Genomic DNA, 12,644 nt, shown 5'->3' with positions numbered 1-12,644 from the left:
ATAAAAGGCGGAGATTTGCAATGAATGACTAGATAAAAGCTGCATCTCTGGAATAGGTCAAGGCTATACTGAAAAGTGATTTGAGGATTGTAAAAAGCGATGGCACAAGTGTATTTTATCTGAAGGGAATTACTTTGAAGGTGACAACATAAATATTGATGAATGAATAAATATTTACCCTTAAAAATACGAAATCACCGTACTTTTTGAATACACCTCGTAGGAACACTAACAGAGGAATTTACTACAATACAAATTGCCCCAATTGGATTCGGCCGACCTTGTCCCATAAAATGCAAGTAAGCCAGTAACCTCACTCAGTGACAATTTCCCGGTAAATAAGAAACCATTGTAGCCACTGAATTCAAATTGTCTATTGATCATCACTAAATGTATATCCCTTCTACATGATAATATAGATCAATCTATTTTTATTAGACGACAAAAAATATTTTATTATGAATAATAAGGCTTTTTTCTACCTCATCTCATCTGTTCATCTTTTATTTACAGTCTTACCTCGGATTGTGAGTATTTTGAGAACACAAGTGTTCGTGTTATATGAATTGGGTAACCCATGATTTGAAATCTCGCTCTCTAATAAAAAAGAACAACCCTTTTCACCTCAGAGGATATTAATTCAAGAAACCAACCTGGTGGTTTTAGAGAGATAAAGGAATCATTTTCTCCGAACATCTCTTCATTAGGGGCTCTAACTAAATAGATATTGAAATAAGATATTATTTGATGAAGTATGTATTTTATGTGGCCCGTCAACACAAAAGCAAGATACAATGATTTTCCTAAAAATTGAATGTGGATTACATTTGTTGATAGGAATTATCGTCAGTTTCTATCAATAGTGTATATTTATTAAACCTTTTAGCATGTTGAAAATTTTACTATGTAAAGTAACCAAAATTGGTCACCAATATTTGGATGTACCATATGTTAGTTGAATTTAAAAAGTAAATGGAGATTTTTCTCTTTTCTTGATTTTTGTCCTATATTGTTTTTATGTTGACGTACAACATTTATAATAAATACTGTCTAAGAAATGAATTTAAATGTTTTCAAAAAATAAAATTTAAAGAAAGAAAAGTCCTAAATCATTGATCGTTCCATTAGGCCCGCTCACACGTAAATGGACCCTGCAAGAACCATTGATTTAAGAAGGAAGAAGCTCTTAGGTAATTTTGATCAACAAACAACTTTTCCGGAAATTTATTACTCGTAATCCAAGGCAATACTTTATATCCCCATGAGCTTTACCATGGAGATTCTTCAACCCCCCTCCCTCCTCTCCTAAGAAAATATAATTCATAATTAGATAAGGAACTTTTCAATACTCAATTATTCCTTTCTTATACATAAGTATTGATAATAACAACAGTATATTTTTATTGAAACTAATTTTTTGGCTTAACGCTGAGATTCATCATAATTCAAACTTAAGAACTCATCATATATGTAGTACCGGGTGTTCCATGAAATCTGAACACTTACTAATTCAATAATTAATGAAGGTTGAGTGATTGAAATTAATTCATATTCCGATTTATAAGAGCATAAACAATTAGTTAGAAAATAGAACAAGCTTGAGTTCTCTAGCTTACGTACATGTAGAGAAAATACCACTTTAACTTTATTCATGTTACAGAGATCCCGGAGTATCTTCTTTCTGTTAAACATTACATTCAAAACATTACAACATATTATCATGAGGCAAAAACAACAAAGGCAAAAGATTGTAACTTTGCTTGTCGCCGGAGTGTCCCCATAATCAGTTATTGGGGTGAAATATTGCTCAAAAGCAACCATCTACCGCGTCAAGTAGTACCTGGATATGATTAAGGATCTCGGAAAAGTGGTTGGAAGGTATTTAGCTCATTCTGGAAGTGTTGTTGGGCCCAGGAAATAAGACCTTCCTCCAGGATGGTGCTGATATACTCCTTGGTATTGATCATCACCCTGGCTGGCATAAATACCAAGAGGGACTTCCATATTAATAGGAGTAACCGGTATACCTCGGAGTTATTAAATGTCAACAACAGAAAGACTTTTATTACAATACCTTATGTATATTTCGGATGGTAGGAAATTTAACACACAATCTCAGATCTCTACCAATTGTATCAAATTTTATAAGCCATGCAAAGATTGTGGGAATTTAAAAAAAATATACTACATGCCTTTGTGGATTGCAGGGGCACCCGCTAAGATTAAACACCAAATCTTTTTTATGTACAAAGCAATTAAGTTGATAAATATACATAAACAAACATTATAGTTTAAAGGTATTACTTCATATAAGAACTTTCAAAAAATTATATTAATGAGGCCAGTTGAAAAATAAAACACAAAATAGCCTATTTCATGCAAACAGTGTATTCTACTTGGGGAAGTTAAGTGCCATTGATTTAAAATTTAAAAAAATGAAGCACATCAATAATAATAATATTAAAATATCATCATTAATAAAACACATCCATAGTTGTTACTGTATAAAAATAATAAAAACCAAACTAAACAATAGCAATCAAATGTCAGGATTAGAAATTCTAAAACTTCTGAGGATTGACATTAGTAGCTTCTTATTTTGGAGTGATACCGATGGATAGAGTTTCACTTCTTTTGCCGGAGGGACCCAGGACGTGTCATCAGTACCATAAAAACTGCTCTAAGTTTGTAAGGGTATATTGGCTCAAAGGATGTAAGCATTCCTCCAATTAATGCTTCAGAGTTTAATAAAGCAAAATCAATGGCTTTAGAATTCTGTAGAGACTGCTTCTTCCTTTGAGATAATCCGAAGCGTATAGAAACTTTGATTAAATTCAAAAGTCCTATTCCAAGACCCTTGATGTTGATACCAACGAATCTTTGCAGAGTTTTGACAGCCCTATAATCCAAAAGGCATGCAATATATTGCTAAACATTTTCCCACAATCTTTGCATGGTTTTTTAAAATTTGATACAATTGGCATAGATCTGAGATTGTGTGGTAAATTTCCTACCATACGAAATATACATAAGGTATTGTTATAAAAATCAACTTTTTATTTGAAGATTATTTTCCAAAAAGAACTTTTTTATTGACGGAGGTCCAAATTTTGTTCCAGTTATCCTCATGAATACTACTACTATTCATTTTATACCCAAGATTTCCACCATTCTTCTAACTTACCAATTTCCGACTTTAAAATCATCTTCAGACTTCCAGGAGCCTAATGGTAAAATAGAGGTCTTATTTTTATTCGCTGCCAATCCTGATTTATCTTGAAACTTCCGAAAATAATTCAGTAGGACTTTTATTCTTACAATTAGCTGAGACTCAGAATTCGCATCTACGGCTAAAGTTATACCATCTGCATACAAATCAATAATATGCTAAGATCCCTCATACACTTAAAACGAGTTCTTCGGTTGCAGCTATGAAAAGAAGTGGAGCGGGGGGAAGGGGGTATCCCTGACGACGAATTATCTTCAATTTTGTCTTCTATCAATGGACCTCCATATTCTCTTCAACTTTTACTTTTGATGGAAGACGTTCGTGCATGGTCTTTTTGACTGCCCTTTTATATTCAAATGGTTTAATTCGTTTTTCCATGCAATACTGTGTCATGTGTTAAAAATTAAATCATCTTTGACATAGAAGTTTCACTCCAGAAAACTTCAGCTTAATTAAACTTCCTTGAACTGGTAAAATTTGAGGTATACACGAAGGATCAGCTCCTATTTCCACAAAGTAGTCGCTGTTCCGCCAAAATTTAACTCTTATAAAAAATTCAAAGTTCTAAAGCTATTCACAAAATATAAACATTTTGTGGAATTTTTTTTTTTTTGGAAATTTGGAGATGGGAAGGAGGGGCTAAAGCCCCTTCAGACCACCCCGGTGGACGCCCCAGCAGACAGACGAACGTTGATCTATTTATAACATTTTTTATCTGTTGCATAATTTTGTAAAAAAATGATCATTTTTTTGGATCACCCAATGAAGAAATCCTTAAAAAAAATTTTTATCTTATTTTCTCGTAAAGATTTTTCATCTTAACGAAGCAAAATTCTGGTAGAATAACAAAAATTCTTTGATTTTTTTTATTGGGAAGCATGGGGCTCTAATCATCGGGAGTAACTCCAGCATTATATTTTGTATGTTTTAAATATTATTTAAAATATAAAATAATCGGCATCAGCATCGGGGTTTTTACTCGAATCGCATCGGAATGGCATTGGGTATTTTTTTTTTTTTTTTTTAATCGTCCCATCACTAATTCAACCGTCCTAAGGAATCCATTAGTTAGTCTTTCAGTCCAAGCTATCGTTATATTTTCTTCACTCTTAGCAAGGATTGAAGAAAATAATAAATGAGAGCTAGACCATATAATAATAAGTTATTGCTTTAACATTTAGGTATCTTGTATATTTGAAGGAAATTATATGAAACATCAAGAACAGAAATGATGTAGTTAATAACTACATCAAAGTAACTATATGTGTATTCTTTATAATATCCTAGATAAAGTAATACGTATTTATTTCTCTATGATAATATCTGCTTATAATAATTAAGAGTTATTAATAATAAAAGTGCAGAAGGTTTTTTTTTTACAAATTATTTATTTCCCCTATCAAGAGGATAGATAGAACAACACTTGGGAATACTGTTAGGGGGAAATGAGGGCGACAGTTGAAGGTAGAATCGCTCTTGCTTTCCCCCAATATTTTACTTTTTATTATTGTTTACATAGATGAATATGATATGATAATAAAAAAGGGAGGAACTTTTCTTAGTTAATATTAGAATATGTGTTTTTTTATTTATTTTCTAAAGGTGCTATCATTATTCTTGAGAGGAAAGAACATATTAGTATAAAGTATTTACAAGTATAGGAACGACGAAAATACTGATGCATTGTAGGGGAGTTATACAAGGTTCGTTTCAAAAGTCGCGCAAAGTCCAACAGATAGAACTACTGAGGCGTCTCGAGGTTATGTTTAATTAGAAGCATTTCTTGGAAGAACAAACGCCGACTTTCAGCCATATCAGTCTATTTCTTTCTGTTTGGCATTCAATTGAATCGAAGAATTGATCAGAAATATTTTAACGACTGTCTTTTGGATTTGAAGTAATAATCCTCATCGACTATCTGCAAAAGAGTAAAACTACTAGAGGAGCAGTTATTTATCGTTATTGGACAGTTTGAAAACCGAGTTGAAAGAAAATCGACTTCTTCGACTGGATAATAAAAAAGTCCTTTTCCGTCTGATCAATGCACCAGCTCACACCTCAGCAGTTGTGGTCGCAAAATTAATTGAAATAAAGTTCCAACTCGTGATGCACACAGCACTATCAATCTCAGACACCTTCACTATACTTTCATCCATCCCCGTATCATAGATTTTATAAATAATTTCTGGAGTAGTAGCCTTAACCTCCGAATCATTATTAAACCACTTATAAACTATTCTTATTGAAGGTGCAGAGTCCCCATAATGTTTATCAAGCTTCTTTGGTGTCTCTTGAGAAATTTTGCATTTACCAAAGTTATGTTAAATCAACATATAAAATTCTTTTTTTCTATTTTTTGAAAATCACTCCACTTCCTCGATTCAAACGAATGCCAAACAGAAAGAAAAGAAATAGACCGATCTCTCTGAAAGTTGCTGTGTGTTATTCCAAGAGATCCTAATAAATAAACAGAACCTCGATACGCCCCAGTAGAGACATTTCCTTGACTTTGCACGTACTTTTCAAACTACCTTTGTATCTATAAGTATATGTTAAACTTGGAGTAGAATTGTGGATCAAAATTGAATTAATTCCTGGCTAAATCATCACGGATACTATAGGCCTTCACCTCGACATGCATCAAAAAAGTGTAGTCGAGAGGATCGTTGTAAGGACTGCAGGGGGGCCAAAAGTGTGAAGAAAGAGTTCGCAATAACTCAAAAGACTCATTTAAAAGAGTCTTGTAACGGACGAGATGAGTTTCTTTCATTGCTGTTGTCAAAAGGGCCTCCCAACCCTCATGAGGCTCTTTCCCCCTACTTTTTTTATAGCTCTCTGGACAGTCTCGTGCGAAGCCTCGAGATCTCTTGCAAAGGCCCTCATGGACTTGAGAAAATTGGCCTGTACTGTTTTCTTTAGCTTTGTCGGGTCCAGTTTGGCCTATTTGAAAAAGCCCATCTTCTTCTCTAAAGTTTTAGACTTGCTGACAACGTCCAGAGTGGTCTGGGAGACGCCCTACTTCTTGGAGTGCGGGAATGGAAATTTGTCGATCCCGTTCAAGAGTCATTTTGTCGACTTGCACAGAGAGTAAGCTACAGAGCTAAGATTTTTTAAGGTTTGTAGCTAATTGTTTATGCTATAATATATATCGAATATGAATAAATTTCAATCACTCAAGCTTAATTAATTATTGAATTAGGAAGTGTTCATATTTCAATGGATCTCCTGGTACCATGTTTTTAATAAACAATCACTGCATAGTATCCTTCCATTTGGTAATTAGATTAAACTATTCTGTTTTGTCTTTCAAAACGAAAAAATACTTTCTTAATATAATTATCATAAAACATGTTATCCTCAACAAATCTGTAATATTTGAAATTTTTGATAGCGAAAAACTTTTTAAGTACTGGATAAGCTTTGTCTAAATTGTTGTTCCTTCCATTCTATTTTAGTATATATTTTTAACTATTTTAATAAAAGTATAAGCGAAATGTAATTTATGTTCAGTAAGGTCTATTTTTTTTATTCATCATTATCGATGAAATCATTTGAACTAGATATTGGTATTTGTTCTCACAATTTTTTTTCTCCTTAGTGTCATATATCATGTCAAATTTCCTAATATATCTTATTGCTTTGATAAATAGATTTCTCTTGCATATTGGATGAATAGGAATATTTATTTTGGCTTTAAAATAGTCAAAACCATATGATTTTTTTCTTTGTATGATTTCTAATAATGTAACATCCCGCTACTTTTTTTCAACTATCCAATTTCAATATTTGCTAGCATTAGTTTATCTAGATTTTAAATTTTGCAATACTTTGATGACCTTCGAGTAGCTTGAAATAAGAACATGATTACTCTAGCTATTGCAAAAATACAATTATTCACACAAAAACAGGCCTCCTTAAATGCATTTTTGCAACGTTGGCGATTAACTTTTTCCATGTGATTTTCATGATGAGATTATTTGATTAAATATTTTGAAACTAAAAAGTAATCTCTATTTAATCTTTGTAGATCTATTCTATAAAAAGACTAATCTATTATATAAAAAGTTTTTAGTTATCAAAATTGGGTACCCCGTACAAGTTTGCTTACACGTCATACTTTCTCTTTCTTTCTCGAAATTAGAGACAACGAAACTTTCTAATTTAATTATCCCAACCTTCAATAAATAAGAAATACCTTTGGTACCTCAAGTGAATAGACGCAAAGTGAAGTGAAATATATATTTTAGAAAAGAAGACTTTCTACTTTTTCGAGTTATTCGGTTAGGGCAGAGGCAGTATTGGTCAGACGATCTTCAATTTGCAACCTGGTTCAACCAGGTTTGTTCGTCATGTGGGTTGGATCCAGCCTACTTGTATGTTTGGTACCGCTTGGAAAATAAATCTGTATTATTAAAATAAATAACTTAATGAATTAAACTGTCTTATTCCTCTATTTTCTTCTGGGGATGGAGTACTCGTAGACAACATTAAAGCATCAATGGGGCAGAAATAACACAGGTAGGTGGTAGCTTTGATTCAGTGTAGCATCTACATATTGACGGCCATTGCGTTATTAATTTTTCTAATTAGCCACACACCCTAAACAGTAGTTTGTCTTTGTCAAACTAGATAAAATTCGACACAGAGGGTACAATTTTCAGGTAAAAAAGACAATTTTCTAATACATTCACAGAGATGAGTAGAAAATCCGTAGGCTTGATATGTCATGTGTAAGTTTTGATAATTCTACCATAAACAATCGGTGTCATTATTAAACTCAACATAATGAAAAATATAACATCTTGAAGGGATAATTGAGGGGAAAAAATTGATGTAGAAGGCATTCATTTGTTCAAAGTACTTTCCAGATGTTGAAAAAAAAAAAAAAAAAAACACAATATTTTAAAGCTGTGGGCAGATGTTTTGTAACATATTTACTACCAATGTAATCAGTTATACATGACAGACTTAAATAAATGTTTAACTGAGTAAAAGTGTTGTTAAAATTGTAGTTACATTTTTGAGTTTTTATGTTGTTCATAACGTCTTGAATAAAGAAGAACATTCTTATTAAATATATTCACAAATTATTTATTCTTCTTTGCAAAAAAGAGATACAGGATCTTTGAAATAAGAACATGATTACTGTAGCTATTGCAAAAATACAATTGTTCACACAAAAACAGGCCTCCCTAAATGCATTTTTGCAACGTTGGTGATTAACTTTTTTCATGTGATTTGATTTTAAGAAGCAGCAAATATGAAAAACCATATAGGTATAGTCTAGGAGAGGTTACGTTTGCACATGAGCCATCCTCCCTATATGAAAGTTGCCACCACTAAAAGAAATAGTTAGAATTATACTATTTTTAAATAATGTGATGTTATTCCTTGAGAATGGCCCCATTGTCAGGTTAAGTCCATTGGTCCATTGTTATATTTTCCTCAATTTGAAAGATACAAAAATCAGGCTATACTACTTCCTACGACCATGAGGCCATACGTTCATTTATTACTTATTTTATTAATTTACATAAGATTTTAATCAACTTCATCAAGAGCAACTTGTCATAGTATCTGGAGTATTTTTTTTCTTATTTCTCGAAATATCATCCTTCAGCCTCCAGTGTGGGGCAGAAGGCCTGGCACACCTTGATGACGTAGTCATTTAACATATCATCCCACTCCCTCCTAGCAGATAGCTTCAGGGAATCAACATTGCGGTGGGAGACATTGCAGGCCTTGCTCTGTACGAAGCCCCATATTCCATAGTCCAGTAGGGAGCAGACTGTTGAAGATAGGGTTGCAAGTTTGGAGAACAGAAAAAATCAACGAGGTTATCTTTCCTCCAAACTTGAATTGATGTTGTGGTCCCCCCAAGTCTACACAACTTTTTTCATCACCTCCTGGTACTCATTTGGTTCAATTTCAATGGCCACACCGGTCAAGAATTCTGCATTAATAACCTTTCTGGAGAGGCTCTTGCCGCTGTTAAGGAAAATATAGTTTCTGTTTAATAACCCAACATCGATTGCAAGTAATAAGGGATCTCAGAGCTCTTACTGGCGTAATACTTACACTGTATGCTTTCCAAAAACGATGAGAAGTTTATTTTGAGAGGAATATATGCGTATTAAGAGAATTTGAAATAAATTTGGAGAACACTTTCATCAAATGAATGTATTTCCAAAATTTTAAGCTCTCCAATTCGTTCTCTTGAATTTAAATTATGTCAAATGTTGGATAATATCCTATCGCTGATAGAGAGCTTCTCTTCAACGACGGAGGGAACTGTTTTTTTCTCCCTCACACATATTATATATTCTTCGATGATCAAAATATAGTTCTTATTTGAATGCCTTTCTAAAAGTAGAGACTTTTATTCTGTACCCTTCGTTCTCTTGCTCTTCCTATTTGGTAACTATTCCTTGAGGGAGACACAATTAATATTTTTGGATTCCTTCATTCTTATTAATTAAGGTAAGCCCCTTAATTAATTACTTATGAAATGAAAAAAATTTCACGTCTAATTAGAAGGTAAAATACTGCACAGGTAAATCATTATTCTAGTATAGGTATAAATGCTATTATTGGTAGAGTAATCAGTGTTAATCAAAGGTAAACTTATTATAAGAATTAATCATTCGTACATTATTTTATCATAAATTACAATAATCGCTGTAATTATATTTCAATTGATAGAATTAATAGGGATTTAATTTAGTATTGGGATTCCGTTTGTAAATTCTAGAGCGATTTTTTTACTGATCTAATTTAACCTTAGGATCCATCTGGATTCGTCCTATTAAGACCCTCAAGAAGACGGATATTTTAATGTACATATGACGTCAATCCAATTTCAAATGAGCCAACATCACTTTGATCATTCCATATTAAGTTTATAGGTGGCTTATTTCCATGAGAGCTGAGTAATTCAATTTTCAGGGCTCCACATTCTTAAACCAATTAAATAACAATTTGACAAATAAATTTTCAGTCCACGGTTAGATTGTTAAAGACCAAAATATTGCTATAAATCGGTCTAAATGGAATCACTCTACACTGACTCGGAAAAACAATAGTTTTTGAACCGTCTAACAAACATAATTTTACGATATATCTGCTATATATGTATAAGCATATTTTAAACCATATAGATGTGAAAATTACTTGAACCCCGTAGAATGTAAATACCACGCCTGAGCTCCAATAAAAAAACATGTCAGCTGACAAAGTTAAGTAAAGTGATCCTACTATACCTAAAACTAGAGGTGGAAATATTGTCAAAATTGAGTTGAGTTAAATAACAACGCATGTGAGAATGTCATAAAAAATAGTAACTCTCAGACAACATGTATTGATGACATAAATCACTCTTAATTAATGTTGTCCTTGCTCTCTGATAAGTTTGAATTTTCAAAATAGGGAGAAATAATTAATCAAAAGATTAATATTTTGTACTTACTAATATATAACTTTTTTTAATCTATAGTCAATCCCTATTTATCACATTTGAATATTCTATTTTCATACATGTTCATACAGCACGAATATTTAGCAGATTATTATCAACAAAGACTTTTTCCAACATATTCTCACCGGAATTCCAGAAATTTTTACATCTCTAAATTAATGCGTAATAGGTCTATAGATACTTTTCAACGTCCTCATTGTCTACATCTCAAATGAAAGGGGCCCCACGTAAGATGTTTATGTTGGAAATATGTATTAATTGAATAAGTTGACACATTTTCATAAAATCTCGATGAAAACCTTATCAAATGAGTTTAAAAATGGGGAACATTTATTTTGTAGAAATGAATTTAAGCCAAAAAAGGAAATTATCTTTGAGCGCGAAATCCAAAATTAATCTCCGTTTTTTTCTCAGTCATCTAAAGTTTGAAATGGATTATAGTAATTCGGGATTATTATTGTTCAGAGTCTTATTTTATCCTTATAACAATCCCCAAATTTCTAGTAGAATAGAAGAACCTATGTAATAGTGATGTTATTGATTCTGTATGTCGTTCTGAACTCGATATATTTCCAATTTTAGGCTGAAAAAATACACTCTTCTTTAGACCCTCATAACTTATTCATACCACATACGTAGTGATGAGGAATATCATAGCTCATACTATAGAAAAATATTGAATGTATAATTTTTGAAAAAATATTAAATAAATGCATTTAGAAGGATTTTTGTTCCCTTTTGTATTTTTGAAAGGAGTCCACTCTCCTCCCTTATGAGGTCTGGTTGTTTTACTCGTATAAATTCTCCTACCGTAGTCCCTCGTGGAATTTTGAATCCGAATTTGAACATCTCTTGAGATGGATGATCAATTAAGAAGAATCTTCCTTCGATTGCTTCAATCTTTCTTTTACGGGGATGACGGCATGAAATTGGCATTGAAATGGAAAAAATATGATGATGTTGTTGAGTATTTACTAGTACACCCCCCATAAAAATTGGGATCACTTAAATATCAAAAAGGGAGAAAAATCCTCGGAGGTGGATATTTTTTAAATATATCTTTTTTTGAAATTACACAGAGTCATAAACATAATCTCCATTCAACTTGGTAGTGGAGGTAAAAAAGGCTAAATATTTGTGTTGAACACTAAATTATCCTAAAGACAAGGAGGGATATTCGTATGAATTCAAATTAATCGATACCCAAAATCCATTTAGAATTGATTATTTCTACAACTAATTTCGTTTGTGATCGATTAGGGCGAGAAAAGTAGAGTAATTAGAGACAAATGTATTTTTCTTGCAAATGTTGTAATAATTAATTTATTATTGCACACTATGTATGTGCATAAACTAACCCACAAGATAGCCGACATTGAAAATGCTGACGTTACCTATAAAAACACTCTACGTAGACCTACTATAATGCAAGGCAAGGTTGTTCACAGGGGAATTATGAAGAGTTGAATCATTATTATTTAATGTCATAAAAATAACCCATGAGAATCCTGCTTCATTGGGATACTCGTATATCCATGGGAGAAAGCCTTTATATGTATAATATTTAGTATGTAAAAAAGCATAAAATAAAATTTAATATTTAGTATGTATAAAAGCATAAAATTTAATATTTATTAATTTTTTATCTCTTGTCATCAAAGGTAAATATGTAAAATGCCTCCAAAAAATATCGTAATTCGTTAATAAAAAATTCTTTGTTTTTTGGAGAAAATATCATGCATTAATTAATTATGAAGTTATTGATTATTGAAACCAAGAGCTAATGTTGCATATTGTACAAGCTTTTAATCACCTCCTATTAGTACAGTGTACACACTAGTACCTCTAATTTATCGGGGAAGAATTATTTAAATTGTGGGATCCGAGGAAATAAGGGAATACCATTAGTAAATAATACTATGCAATAAAAAAATTCAGGTC

General features: G+C 32.1%; 1 protein-coding gene across 1 annotated transcript in view; it reads left to right on the top strand.

Moving 5' to 3' along the window:
• The first annotated feature begins 9,569 nt into the window (after nt 1–9,569).
• The window catches only part of LOC121122017 (uncharacterized), a 59,650-nt gene continuing 56,575 nt past the window's right edge, over nt 9,570–12,644 (top strand). The window contains exon 1 of the mRNA XM_040717027.2: nt 9,570–9,709. The gene's annotated coding sequence lies outside the window, so the exon portion shown is untranslated. The remainder of the gene's footprint in view (nt 9,710–12,644) is intronic.

Source organism: Lepeophtheirus salmonis, chromosome 7 (genome assembly GCF_016086655.4).
Source record: "Lepeophtheirus salmonis chromosome 7, UVic_Lsal_1.4, whole genome shotgun sequence".
NCBI lineage: Eukaryota > Metazoa > Arthropoda > Copepoda > Siphonostomatoida > Caligidae > Lepeophtheirus > Lepeophtheirus salmonis.
Note: the sequence above shows the minus strand (reverse complement) of the source record. Positions and strands in the feature narration are given on the sequence as shown.